This window comes from Mustela erminea, chromosome 7 (assembly GCF_009829155.1).
Source record: "Mustela erminea isolate mMusErm1 chromosome 7, mMusErm1.Pri, whole genome shotgun sequence".
Lineage (NCBI taxonomy): Eukaryota > Metazoa > Chordata > Mammalia > Carnivora > Mustelidae > Mustela > Mustela erminea.
The window spans coordinates 55,847,001-55,860,963 of NC_045620.1; the positions used below are offsets into that span (position 1 = coordinate 55,847,001).

The 13,963-nt window shown below is 42.8% G+C and overlaps 1 protein-coding gene across 4 annotated transcripts in view; it reads right to left on the reverse strand.

The window, feature by feature from the left end:
* The window catches only part of NCK2 (NCK adaptor protein 2), a 154,283-nt gene that overhangs the window by 64,419 nt on the left and 75,901 nt on the right, over positions 1-13,963 (reverse strand). The gene's annotated exons all lie outside the window — the stretch shown is intronic.

Sequence of the window (13,963 nt, forward strand, 5' to 3'; positions counted from 1 at the left end):
AGGATAAGGCCCTTATGTGGCCAGTATTTTGTGCTTAAAAAGGAGGGGTCCTATAGGCAGAAGTCAGGAACGGGCTAAACCCAGGGGTCCTGAGACTGACTGTACAGTAGAGTTCAGAACCCTATACTAGGTAATCCATGCGGAATCCAGATCTCATTTGGGAAGAAGACATTTCTGGTTTATTTATATTTTTTTCAGGGAAAAAAAAAAAACCAAAAACAAAAAACAAGCGATAAGGTATTCTCTACAACAGTCTGAGTTTTCCATTCCCGAGATCGTCAAGATGACAAGCTTCCCCACAAACGCCACCCACACTGTAAGCAGAACACCTGAGTGCACAGAACTGGGCCTCACAGGGTCAGCCCCCAAGGGACACAAAACATCTTCCCACCCAGCTCTAGAGTCACAAAGGGCTCAGTGCAATCATCTGATTCACCCGCTGATCCGTCGGGATCCTGCAGCACTAGGAGGTCTGATCCTGGTCACCAGGACACTTGGACCTAAGAGACTCGGATCCTGTGGCTAGAGGGTGTCGGTCTGGAGCCAAAAACATTGGGTGACATCATTGACAATAGAACCAATTCTGGCTCTGTGGCCTTTTATAAAGTTGTAACTATTTCACACCTCTCCCGTGTTCTGCAGGTAACCCAGATATTGGTTCCACTGAGCAAAAGTCGGGGCTCTGTAAAAAGTGCCGGGAAGAAATAATATGGATTCTGCTGTGTGATCTCTCCACTGACCCTGAGCCCTGTTTTGTAGGAACCCATCATCCCTCATGCTGAAATCTCCAAAATAGAAAACGTAAAGGCATGGAGAGAAAATATTAGCAGCACTCCAATTTCTGGTATGCTCTAACACATCGAGATGCCCTGTGCTTCCTGTTTCTGTATTCTATTCTGCCAGATTTCTGTGTAGAAGACCAGTCTCCCTTGGGGGTAGCTCATTATAAGGATCAAAAATCAGAACTACCAATAAACACTGTAATCAGTCATGGGCTGGAGTTTTGTTTGTTTTGTCTTTTTTAAGTTTTGCAAATTATCTACAGTGTGAATAAATGAACATTCTCGGATGGAGGACTTCAAAGCAGAAGGCCTCTTGCAGGAAGACGGATGCAAAAACATACAGACACACAGGCACAGCTCACTCAAGGACGTTCTAGAGTCAAGTCTGAGCACCCTAGTGGCTCTTGGAGGAAAATGCACATTCCAAGGTGGCCCAGAGCACAGAGGAGGTGACCTGGGCACAAAAGCAAGTGAGGCTCATCTAGGATACAGGAATACTGTCCTGTGACATCCTCTTTACCCCTCTTTTCTTGCCTTACCTCGGCTCTCAACCCCAAAACAGCCCTTTATCTCCCCAGGGTTAGCAGTTTCCAGACTGGCTGATCAGAAAGACTTGAGAAGCTTTAAAATAAAGCCAAAAAAGTCCAGGCTTCCCCAAATCGAATCCCCAGAGCTGGAACCGGAGACTGGGGTCTGTGTTTTTGTTTTTTTGTTTGTTTTTTTAAACCCACCTCCAGGAGGGGGAAGCACAAGTGGGAAGAGTGTTGATGAAAACATGTCAGCACCTGTGTCAGCACCTTTGACTCCCCGGGGAGCTTGCCCCGGGAGATGGCAGGGCCCATCGGCCCCTCCAGGTTGGTGGCTCCCCTGTGCAGCCAACAGGCCATGACTCAGAGCTCCCCGAGGCCCATGTGTTTGCTTCTGGAAATAAAACTGTGAGGCAGAGGCAGAGGCCAGGTCTTCTCTGGTCCCAAGCACCTTTTGAGTGACCAGCTCCTTCCATTCCCAGCCCACCTGGCCAACAAGAGCACAGGCAGCAGCACAGGCAGCTCATAGCTCAGGGGAACTCCTGATCCTCTCTCTTGGAGATGAGAGGCCAATGGGAGACGAGCTCCTGTGTTTTCCTGCCATTCGAGGCCAGAGGGGGACTTCCGGTGTCACCCACACCATGAATGCTTCTTCCCACAGAATTTTGTGGGGTGTGGTGGCTGGGACTGTGGTGCAAAACTGTCTGCGAGGGACTGTCCCTGAACTCCGAGAATCACAACCCAGGTACTCCTCAGGTCCCTCCCCATGACTGGCACGGAAACCAAGGCCTAGATGTTGACACACAGTCATGAAAAGCACAAATGAACAAATGGCAGATCCTCAACCCCATGTCCCCCCCGACACACCACTTTCTCCAGAGGCCTTTGCTCCAAGCACAAGTCAATGAGACTTGGAATCCAACCACTGAGAAAATAGAGCCAAAATTTAACAAAACTGTGCTCACTACGGAGTTTTGGGATGATAAGACAGAGCCATTTGAAGACGGCCATGCAGTTTTTCCCACAAAGAGGAGGCTATCAGATGCAGGCTGCTGACAGGAAACACTTCTTATCTCGGGCTCCTGGGATGAACGGCTCCCCCCAGCTCCTCTGATCTTGGTGTGGAAAGTCTTTCCTAGTCTTTGTAAGCACTACAGAATCGAGAACAAAACCTCTGGGTAAGATCATAAGCTGCAGGTCCCCAAACTGCTAATTAAAACAAGTCTGGAGAAGGGGGTCTCAGCTTTGTTGTCCTCCCCACTCCTTCCCCATGAGCACTGAGATGGGGAGGGGGGATCCAAGCAGAATGCAGCCTTCTGTGGAAATACCCTACCTGAGCACGAAGCATTCTGCTTCCCCCACTGGGTTTGGGTCTGGCCTGGGGTCCACGATGGGCCTGGGCTGCTCCTGACTGCGGCCTACATGGCATTCCACACAGGAAGGTCAGAAGGCCAAGGGCTCTGGGCAGGGAACCACCATGAGGGATTCCAAAATTAGGATCTCCTTTACTTCTTTCAGAAAGCAGTCAAGTTCAAACCTAACCAAGGCTGAGAAGACACAGGTGGTTTCACAGTGAGACACAGGATGGGTTCCCACTGTCACAGACCTGGCAGGTGGACACGGTTACCCTCTCCTCAATAAGCACCAGGGGAACCCGTTTCCATTCAAAACCTACTTCTGCTATGACCTTGATCATTAACACGGTACCAGTGATCTTCTATGGTCTGACTGAGTCATACGAAGTTTTTATTTCACTTCTTGGAGCCAGTACTCTTTCCAGAGAAAAATTCTCCAATGTTCTAACAAAAGTGAACAGGGACCACCATTCTGATGGGCAGAAATCTAACTCAGGTTGCATCTTTGCTCTCTGCACTGAAGAACACCAGTGACAGGAGAAGGTGGAAGTGAAGAGGTCCCAGGACCACCCCCCCCCATCCCCCAAGTGTCCCAGGACCACCAGCCATTCTGCCTGTGCAGGACAGCTCTGTGGTCTCCTGCGTTCCCCTTTAGATGGGCACATGCTAGTGGGAGGTCCATAAAAGGAATTCTCACAAGGACACAGCAACTTATTTTTCAACTTCACTGAGGGAGACTTAATATAAAAAAAAGTCATGCAGATTTGATATGTACAATTTGAGTTTGGACATAGGCACACACACCTTGGCATTATCACCCCAAACAAGGTAATAAACAAGTCCACCACCTCCAACAGATTTACTTGTTCTGGGTCTACAGATGGCTCCCAACTTCTAGTAGATTTTTTTGACTTTATGACGGCGTGAAAGCGACACCCATTCTGTAGAAACTGTTCCTCTAATTTTGAATCTGGATCTGTTCCCGAGCTAGCGAATGTGCTCCATCCTCTCTCATGATTCTGGGCAGTGGCCACGCAATGCCCCCGTCAGCCACACAATCATGAAATCAATGAGCAGCACAATGAAGACCACTCTGGTTTTCACTTTCAGTTCAGTATCCAATCAGTCACAGGATATTCAACCCTATTAGGAAATAGGCTTCCTGTTAGATGATCCTGCCCAACTGTGGGCTGATGTAAGGGTTGTAAGCACATCTACCATGGATGAGGCCAAAGATGACGTTCACAGGTGTATTCAATACCTTTTTGACTTAATGATATTTTCAACCTACAATAGGTTTATTGTTATGTAAATGAATTCTGAGCCATGGATGATCTGTGATTTGCTAAAAACCTCCACCTCCCCAACCCCCCACTGGGACACACACGGCAGGAATGTACTTTTTGTTTTTCTGCAGGAAGGTTAAAAAAAAATAATAAAAAATTAAAACTTTCTAATTTGGGAACCTTGACTGCAGCAATGCTCTCATTCAAAGATCCACGTGATCTACTTACTCTACTATTCTGTCCCACCTACATGCCTAGTCCAGTGGCTCTTAAAGGAACAGTGCTGCTAGGTCACTCTGCAATCGAGCATGCACAAGTAATTATAACCCATGACCTCCTGGCTCATTTCCTGCGTTTATAAAACAGTGGTGGTGTGGGGAGAGAGAGAAGAGCCACATCATCTGGTTTTAAAAAGAAATTATGCAAGTTTATATGAAAATTCCTTTGTGAACTGTTGGGTATAATTCAGAGAATAGTGGAGAAAGGATAGAAATGCCCAGAACTCAGCTTCTACAATCTGTCAGAGAGAAAAGAAGGGGGGGGAGTGGGGAGTAAGGACTTGCTTTTTTGTGTTTTTAATTGGTTTTTTCAGCTTTCTAAGAAGCCACACTGCTAGAGCATGTTGGGTAGGGGAGAAAAGGAAAATGCTTGATTAAACTTCATCACTTCTACCATTAGAAAATGGATGATTTCATTACATTAAAAAAAAAATCGCAATTTTCTGAAGCTTCACTCTGCACAAAGGTGCTGTGGACATCTAAAGGGACATGGGGAGGACACAGCACATGGAAGTATACAGGTCCTCTTGCTCCCACAGATGATTTTTTCCAAAGGTCTGCTCCCAAGTGTGGAGTCACCAGTACAAGGCGGCACTGAAGGCTGTCTGGGAACAGCACAAGGCCAAGTCCGCGGCCAGCTTCTGGTCTCTGCTTGGTCCTGAGCTGCTGAGCTCGGGACTTCAGGAGGTGCAAGGCCCTCCTCCATGGGGCTGAGGTTCCTGTCTCCCACCCCTCAGCTCCTTCCCAAAGCTTTTCTTCCTGCTCCCTTCCTTAAGTTTCCAAAAGAGACTTGCTTCCAAACCGTACTTAGTTTTTCTATGGGAAAAAATAAGCAAATAAATAAAATTCATGGTCTGGTAAGAATGAAAGGCTTCGGATCAGAAGATATAGACACACAGCCTACTCTTCCCTCACAAGCCCTGAGCTTTGGCCAAGCCGCTTAATCTTGGTCAAAATGCCAGCATGTGAGTTTGACTCTATGAACATAGGCAATCACCTTTATCTCTCCCGAGGGTCAGTGCCTCTGCCTGTAAAATCAAGGTAATGAGATCTGTGTTTCAGATTAGAGGTTACAGTTGAGGTGGAAAGCCCTATGCCAGGCACCCAGCAAGTATGACTACCCCACCAGGTTATCTGTGGTAGAATCAACACTGCAGTATTTTTAGCAATTGCCAATACTTACTGAGTATTTATTTAATAAATTTATTTGATTAGCACAGATCTAGCTGCTACAAAAACTGGAAAACATCAAAGGCTATGGCTATCCCCAGACACTCGGTATCAACTTAAGACTGCAGTACTCCAGGTGCAGAGTCCCTACCCCAGATTCCTCAGGAGTCCCAATGAAGGGGAGAGTGGCAGTGAGGGGGCCAGGATGGTCCCTTCTATTTTTGCATAAATCAACAAGTTACTTCCAGATATCTCCATCTCTCAAGATCAGTTTTAGCCCTAAAAACTTAATGACTGAGAGATGGGTTTTGTATGTAAAAGTTCTTTCTAAATAAACCTGTGGGCCAAGAGATACTAGCAGTCTCGTCATTTCTAAAAAAAAAAAAAAAAGAAAGAAAAGAAAAGACAAAAGAAAAAAGCCTGAGATATGGTAAAAGTGAGGAGAAAAAAAATAAAATTTTCCTTTACTAAAATTAGTATTAATGGATAGGATTTTTATGAATGTAAGAGTGACAAATATGGTTGGCTTTCATTTTCTCCTGCCCTATGCAGGCTTAAAACAAATCACTGCTGCTTCTGGAGTAGACAGAAAATAATGCATACAGACTTGGTATCAGACACTTAAAGTAAGCTGTTGTCAGATGTTTTATATAAGCCTTATGGTAACCACAAAGCACAAACCTTTAATACACAAAAAAGAAAGACAAAGCAATCTAGAGGCACCTGGGTGGCTCAGATGTTAAGTGACTGACTCCAGCTCAGGTCATGATTCCAGGGTTCTGGGATAGAGCCCCACATCAGGTTTCCTGCTCAGCAGGAAGCCTGCTTCTCCCTCCCGCACTCCCCCTGCTTGTATTCTCTCTCTTGCTCTCTCTGTCAAATAAGTAAATAAAATCTTTAAAAATAAAAAAGAAAAGCAATCTAAGCATACCACTGGAGGAAATCATCAAATAACAAAGGAATTGACAAAGAGAAGAAAGGAGCAAAAGAATTACAAAAAGCAAGAAAACAATTAACAAAATGACAACAATAAGTCGATAACTATCAATAATTACATTAAATGTTAATGGACTAAAATTCTCCAATCAAAAGATGGGCTAAAGGCACCTGGGTGGCTCAGTGGGTTAAAGCCTCTGCCTTTGGCTCAGGTCATGATCCCAGGGTCCTGGGATCAAGCCCCGCATCATCAGCCTGCTTCCCCACCACCACCCCGCCTTCTCTGCCTGCCTGTCTTCTTGTGATCTCTGTCAAATAAATAAATAAAATCTTAAAAACAAAACAAAACAAAACAAAACAAAAAACAAAAACAAAAAACCACTTACATCAGTTCAATAGATCATCCAGACAGAAAATCAATACAGAAATTTATATGTAAAATAAATGCTAGAGTAGGCAGACTTAATATTTACAAAAGATTCTACCTAACATCAACAATATTTTTCTCAAACACATACAGAACATTCTCAAGAACATATCATAGGTTAGGCCACAGACAAGTCTTAATACATTTAAGAGGACTAAAGTCCTATCAAGCATCTTCTATGGCTTGTAATGGTATGAAACTAGAAGTCAATTGCAAGACAAAACAGGAAAAATCCACAAGTATGTGAAGACTAAACAACATGCTACTGAATGGATGAAAGAAGAAATCAAAAGGTAAGTCAAAAAATATCTTGAGACAAATGAAAATGGAAACATCAAAAGTTATGGGACAGAGCAAAAACAGTTCTAAAATGTAAGTTTACAGTGATAAAAACCTACATTAAGAAAAAAACAGGGGTACCCAGGTGGCTCAGTTGGTTAAGCAGCTGCCTTCGGCTCAGGTCATGATTCCAGGGTCCTGGGATTGAGCCCCACATCGGGCTCCCTGCTCAGCAGAGAGCCTGCTTCTCTCTCTCCCCTCTCCCGAGGCTCTGCTTACTTATGCTCTCTCTCTAACTCTCTGTCAAATAAATAAAATATTTAAAAAAAAAAAAGAAAGAAAAAAACAAAGACTTGCAAATGAAGTAACTTTACACCTTAAGGAACTAGAAAAAGAAGAACAAATGAAACACAAAGTTAGTGCAAGGAAGGAAATAACAAAGACCATGGTAGAAAGAAACAAAATAGAGACTAAAAAGATAATAGAAAAGACCAGTAGCACTAAGAGCTGGTATTCTGAAAAAGATAAAATACATAAACCTTTTCCAGACTCACCTAGAAAAAAGAGAACTCAAGTAGATAAAACCAGAAAAGAAAGAGGGGACATTATAACTATACCATAGAAATACAAGGATCATAAGACACTACCATGAAAAACTGTATGCCAACAAACTGAATTGCCTAAAAAGGGGGACAAATTCCTAGAAATATAAAACCTGTCAAGACTGAATTACAAAGAACTAGGAAAATCTAAACAGACTGATTATTAGTAAGAAGACTGAATCAATAGTCAAAAGCCTCCCAACAAACAAAAAGTCCAGGACCAGATGGCTTCCTTGGTGAGCTCTACAAAACATTGAAAGAATTAATACCAATCCTTATCAATCGCTTCTAAAAAAACAGAAGAGGAGAGAACACTTCTAAACTCATTTTACGAAGCCAGCATCACTCTAAAACCAAAATCAGACAAAAACATTACAAGAAAATTAGAGCCCAATATCACTGGCAAGTATGGAAAAATCCTCTACAAAATACTAGCAAATTAAACAGCATATCAGAAGAGTATATGCCATGATCAAGTGGAATTTATTCCAGGGATGCAGGGATAATTCAACATATGTAAATCAATGTGATGCACTATTTAAGAAAACAAAGAATAAAAATAATATGATAATCTCAATGGTTGTGGAAAAAGCACTTGAAAAAATTCAATATCTGCTAATAAAAACTCTCAGCAAACTGGGTATAGAAGAAATGTACCTCAGCATAATAAAGCCCACAGCTAATATCATACCTAACAGCAAAAAGCTGATGGCTTTCCTCAAAGACTAGGAACATGACAAGAATGCCATTCTTGCCGCTTTTATTTAACATAATAATGGAAGTCCAGGCCAGAGCAATTAGACAAGAAAAAGAAACAAAAGGCACCCAAATCAGAAAAGAAGAAGTAAAACTGTCACTATTTGCAGATGACATGATGTTATATATAGAAAACCATAAAGACTCCTCCAAAAAACTGTCAGAATAAACGAATTCAATGAAGTTGCAAGATACAGTATCAATATACAAGTATCAGTTGTGTTTCTCTACATTAACAAAGAACTATCAGGAAGAGAAATTAAGGAAGAGAAAACAATCACATTTGCAAGTGCATCAAAAAGAAAAAAATACCCAGCAATAAATTTAACCAAAGAGGCAAAACATCTGTATATTGAAACTGTTAAGACATAGATGAAAGAAACTGAAGAAAATATACAAAAATAAATAAATAAATAAATAAATAAATAAATAAAAAACACAAATAAAAGATACTCCATGCTCATGGATTCTAAGAATTCATATTGTTAAAATGTCCATACAACCCAAAGCCATTTTCATTTTTTCTTAAAGATGTATTTATTTATTTATTTGACAGCAAGATCGCAAGTAGGCAGAGAGGCAGGCAGAGGCGGGAAGCAGGCTCCCTGCTGAGCAGAGCGCCTGATGCGGGCTCGATCCCAGGACCCTGAGATCATGACCTGAGCTGAAGGCAGAGGCTTAACCCACCGAGCCACCCAGGCGCCCCTCAAAGCTATTTTCGGATTCAATGCAATCCCTATCAGAATTCCAATGGCATTTTCATCAGAAATAGAACAATCTTAAAATGTGTATGGAACCGCGGTGCCTAGGTGGCCCAGTCGTTTAAGTGTCTGCCTTTGGCTCAGGTCATCCCAGGGTTCTGGGATGGAGCCCCAAGTCAAGTTCCCTGCTCAGTGGGGAGTCTGCTTCTCCCTCTCTCTCTGCCCCTCCCTGCCGCCAGTGCATTCACTCTTCCTCTCTCTCTCTCAAATAAATAAAATCTAAAATTTTTTAAAAAATTGTATAAAAGATCCCAAATACCCAAAGCAAATTTGAAGAAAAAGAAAATAAAACAAAGGTAGAAGCATCGCACTTTTGATCTCAAGGTATCCTACAAAGCTATGATAAAGAAAACAGTAAAATGTTGGCATAAAAAGAGACACACAGATCAGTGGAGCAGAACAAAGAGCCCAGAAATAAACCCATACATATATGGTCCATTAATTTTCAACAAAGGAGCTAAGAATACACAATATGGAAAGAACAGTCTCTTTAGTAAATGGTGCTGGGAAAACTGGACAGCCCCGTGCAAAAGAATGAAACAGACCACTAGCTTACACCGTAAATAATTAACTCAAAATGGATTAAAGGCTTAAAACCAGAAAACACCTAAAAGAAAATGCGGGCAGTAAGTCCCTTGACATCAGTCTTGGCAATGAGTTTTTGGATTTGACACCAGAAGCAAAGGCAACAAAAGCAAAATAAACAAGGAGGATAACATCAAACTCAAAAGCTTCTGTACAGCAAAGGAAACCATCAACAGAATGAAAAGTAACCTAGAGAACGGAAGAAAATGTTCACAAATCAGATATCTGATGAAGAGTTATTATCCAAAATATACAAAGAACTCCTACGACTCAACAGCAGAAACACCAACAAAAAGTGGGCAGCGGATCTGAACAGCACTCTTCCAAAGAAGACATCCAAATACTCAACAGGTACATGGAAAGGCACTCACCATCACTCATCATCAGGGAAATTCAAATCCAACTCACAATGCGGTATCACCTTACACCTGTTAGAATGGCTATTAGCAAAAATACAAGTGATAACACGGTATTGGCAAGTACTGGAGAAAAGGGAGCACTTTCTCCCTCTTTTTTTAATAAGCATATAATGTATTATTTGTTTCAGGTGTACAGGTCTGTGAATTATCAGTCTTACACAATTCACAGCACTCACCATAGCACACGCCCTCCCCAGTGTCCATCACCCAGCCGCCCCATCCCCCCCACTCTCCCCTCCAGCAGCTCTCAGTTTGTATCCTGAGGTGAATCTCATATGGTTTGTCTCCCTCTCTGGTTTCATCTTGTTTTCTCACTCTTGATGGAAACATAGGTTGGTGAAGCCACTATTGAAAACAGTATGGAGGGGCCCCCCAAAAATTAAAAACAGAACTACCAGATGATCCGACAATTCCACTTCTAAGTATATTTCCAAAGGAAATGAAAATGGGCTCTCACAGAGCTATCTGCACCCCCATGTTCACCGCATTATTCACAACAGCTGAGATATGGGAACAGCCTAAGTGTCCAGAGATGACCAGATTCAGATGCGGTATATAAATACAACAGAATGTTATTCAGCCATAAGAAAAAAAAGGAAACCCTGACATTCTTGACAACACAGATGGACCTCGAAGCATTATGTTAAGCAAAATAAGCCAGAGAGCCAGACAGAGACAAATACTGCGTGGTATCACTCATTTGTGGAATCTTTAAAAAAATAAATAAATAAAAGTCAAACTCTTGAAACAGAGAGTAGCAAAGTGGTGGCCAGGGGCTTAGGGTAGAGGAAACAGGCAGAGATTGGTCAAGGGTACGACTTTTACCTGTAAGATGAATAAGGCCCAAGGATCTAATGTATAACACAGTGACTACTGTTGATAGATAACACGGTATTATTTAATTGAAATTTGCTAAGAGGAGGAAATGTAAATGTTCCCACATACACACACATGAAGATAAACATGTGAAGTGACAAGTGTGTTCATTAACTAGATGGTCAGGACTCTTTCACGGTGTATGTGGTGTATCAAAGCACCACAATGTACACTTTTAGTAACTTACAATTTTGTCCATCACAAACCTCCACGAAGCTAAAAAAAAGAAGGAAACAACACCTAGAGGATCACAGGTAACATCTGCTCTCCAGTACTCGTATCAGCAACTGACAGTTCATGGAATCTGTGCCTCCTCTTCTTCCCTTCGCTCATGAGTCTTACCACCTAAGCCACGATCTTTCCTCCCCTCAGACACCAACATCTTCTACCCCCTTGGGCTTCTTTCATGAAAATGTCTCTGCTAGTTTTTCAAAAGATAAGGAATTTTCAGCATAGTGTACAAGGCCCTTCACATCTAGCAAACCACCCAGCCCCCAATGCCAGTGAACTAGAGTCAGTCTTCAACACTCATGGGAAGAATTAAGTGCAGGCTCTAATCCACAAACAGCGCCAGCGTAAACGGAAGGGCTTTGCCACTGTGTTTCTTCCATGATTCCCCCTACCCACAGCAGCCAGGGTCAGGGCTAAGGAGTTCCCAAGACTGCTCTTCAACTTCCAAATGGGGGAGGCTCCAGGGAAGACAAGAATACAAGGCAGGGAAGTGTACCACCTGGAAACGGGGGCTCAGAACCCCACTTGGGCCCCACTGAGAAGCAGCTGGGACATTCCTCCTTCCCCCTGCTCCCCCCAGCCAGCCCTAGGTGCAGGTCTCAACTGGGACAGGGCACACTTTGAGTCCCGTTACCTGGGAAATGCATCTGAGGCTGTCATCCCACTTAACCACTTTACCAGGCTAGTGAGGCTTTCATTTCTTTCCAAAATATGCCCCTCGATAAAGGCACTTTTCCCGTTGCGGCTTAAAGGACCACAGACCAAAGAGCATGCTGGGCCCCCACTCATTATTGCTTAAATGATCTGGAGATTCTAAGAGCCATTACCCATAGAATCCACCTAGCCTGTCCTTGCCAAGGGGACCCACTATGCCTGTGCACATGCATGCCCTCATTCTCTAAAACTCACTCCAAACACAGCTTCCTGTGACTTCCAGACACCTCTCTGAGGGACAGTTCCCTCTGCCTTGGGCACCAGGGACCCCAGCCAGAGCTGTCAGGGTCCTGCCCCTATCCCACAAGGGCTAGAGAAAAATGCTGTCTGGAGCTTATTTTATCTATTTTTGTAGCTGCTAAAACACTAAGAAAAATAATCTAGAATCCAGTTGGTGCTCACAATATTTATTACATGAATGGATGCATCTAAAGATTTTCCCATTGGACATTTAATCCAAACCACAGAAGTAATTTTTAAGAAGTTTTGGCCATGGATGTCATGAGCTTATAAAAATTAATTCTTTAAAGTAATATGGGTATGGATATTTTTGTAAGTATCTTTCCACGGTTATGAATGGTCCTCTACCTAATTGTACCCAGGAATCAACCACTTGCCCAAGAGTCACTGACACCTGCGGAACACACTGCTGGGAGTGTGTGTAACCCCTCCCTGCCCACCACTCTCTGCGGAAGACAAACTTTCAGAGTCACGGAGTGATTAAGGGTGTTAATATCATGAAGTGTCAGATGCTGATACTGACAAATTACTGATGAATTCTGATGATCAGCTTTGAGGATTTGTGCTCATTTTTTGCTTGTTGCCATGAAATATGTGACTGCATTTATAAAAGACTAAGTCTTAAAAGGTTCCACTCCAATGGCAATTAAAACAAAACAAAACAAAACAAAACTGAAGTGCTCCGAGTAAGAGCTTTCCTGTGTAACAGAAATCTCCTAGGACTGGACGTCTCACACCCCCAACGATACTTATCTTTTATCAGGTCTGCAAGAGAAACTTGGGTTTCTTTCCATTAACGCATGAGGGGGTGGAGAGCTAGGAAAAGACATGTCCAGGAAGCAGGGTCAGAATAAGTCTGAGCATAGCGGGAGGAAGGAAGGAGGGTGTAGAATCAGGCTGCACAACATTAACTCCGAGCTCTAGATTCCAAACCAGGACCTAGATTTGGAAATCACAACACTCTAAGTAAGTGAGACATGTCATTTCCTCCAAATGAAACCAGAAAGGATAATAAGGTGCAGACACCTAGACACTTAATCCTACCCTTATGAAATACTACATATTATTTCTGCGCTATTCTTGTTACCACACATCAGAAGGGAACATAAGTAAAATCAAGAAGCCTTCAAAAAAGAAAAAGAAAAAAAAGAAGTGGTCAAGGGGGCGGGAGGAACCCCACTCATAAGAAGTTTAATAGTAGTTTTAGACCAAATGAAAGACAATTCTAATTTATATTAAACTAATAAACTTAATGAATATCACACCAAGAGAGTTTACAGTCCAAAGCTATAGATCCAAGAATAGTTTAAAACAAGTTGTGGCTAACACAGGCAAAATAAGGCTCTGAAGGAAAGCCCAGGATCTGGGTGCTCTCCCTACTGCGGATGAAACCGTACCTTCTCAAAAAGCACTCGGCACCGCCCGGCCAGAGAGAGACCACCAGATTAATCAGACGACCAAACCACAACTCTTTTTTTTTTTTTTTTTAAAGATTTTATTTATTTATTTGACAGAGAGAGATCACAAGTAGGCAGAGAGGCAGGCAGAGAGAGAGAGAGAGGAGGAAGCAGGCTCCCTGCTGAGCAAAGAGCCCGATGAGGGACTCGATCCCAGGACCCTGAGATCATGACCTGAGCTGAAGGCAGCGGCTTAACCCACTGAGCCACTCAGGTGCCCCCAAACCACAACTCTTATATTTAAATCAAATGTCCCAAACAACATTTTAGGGCTGAGAAATC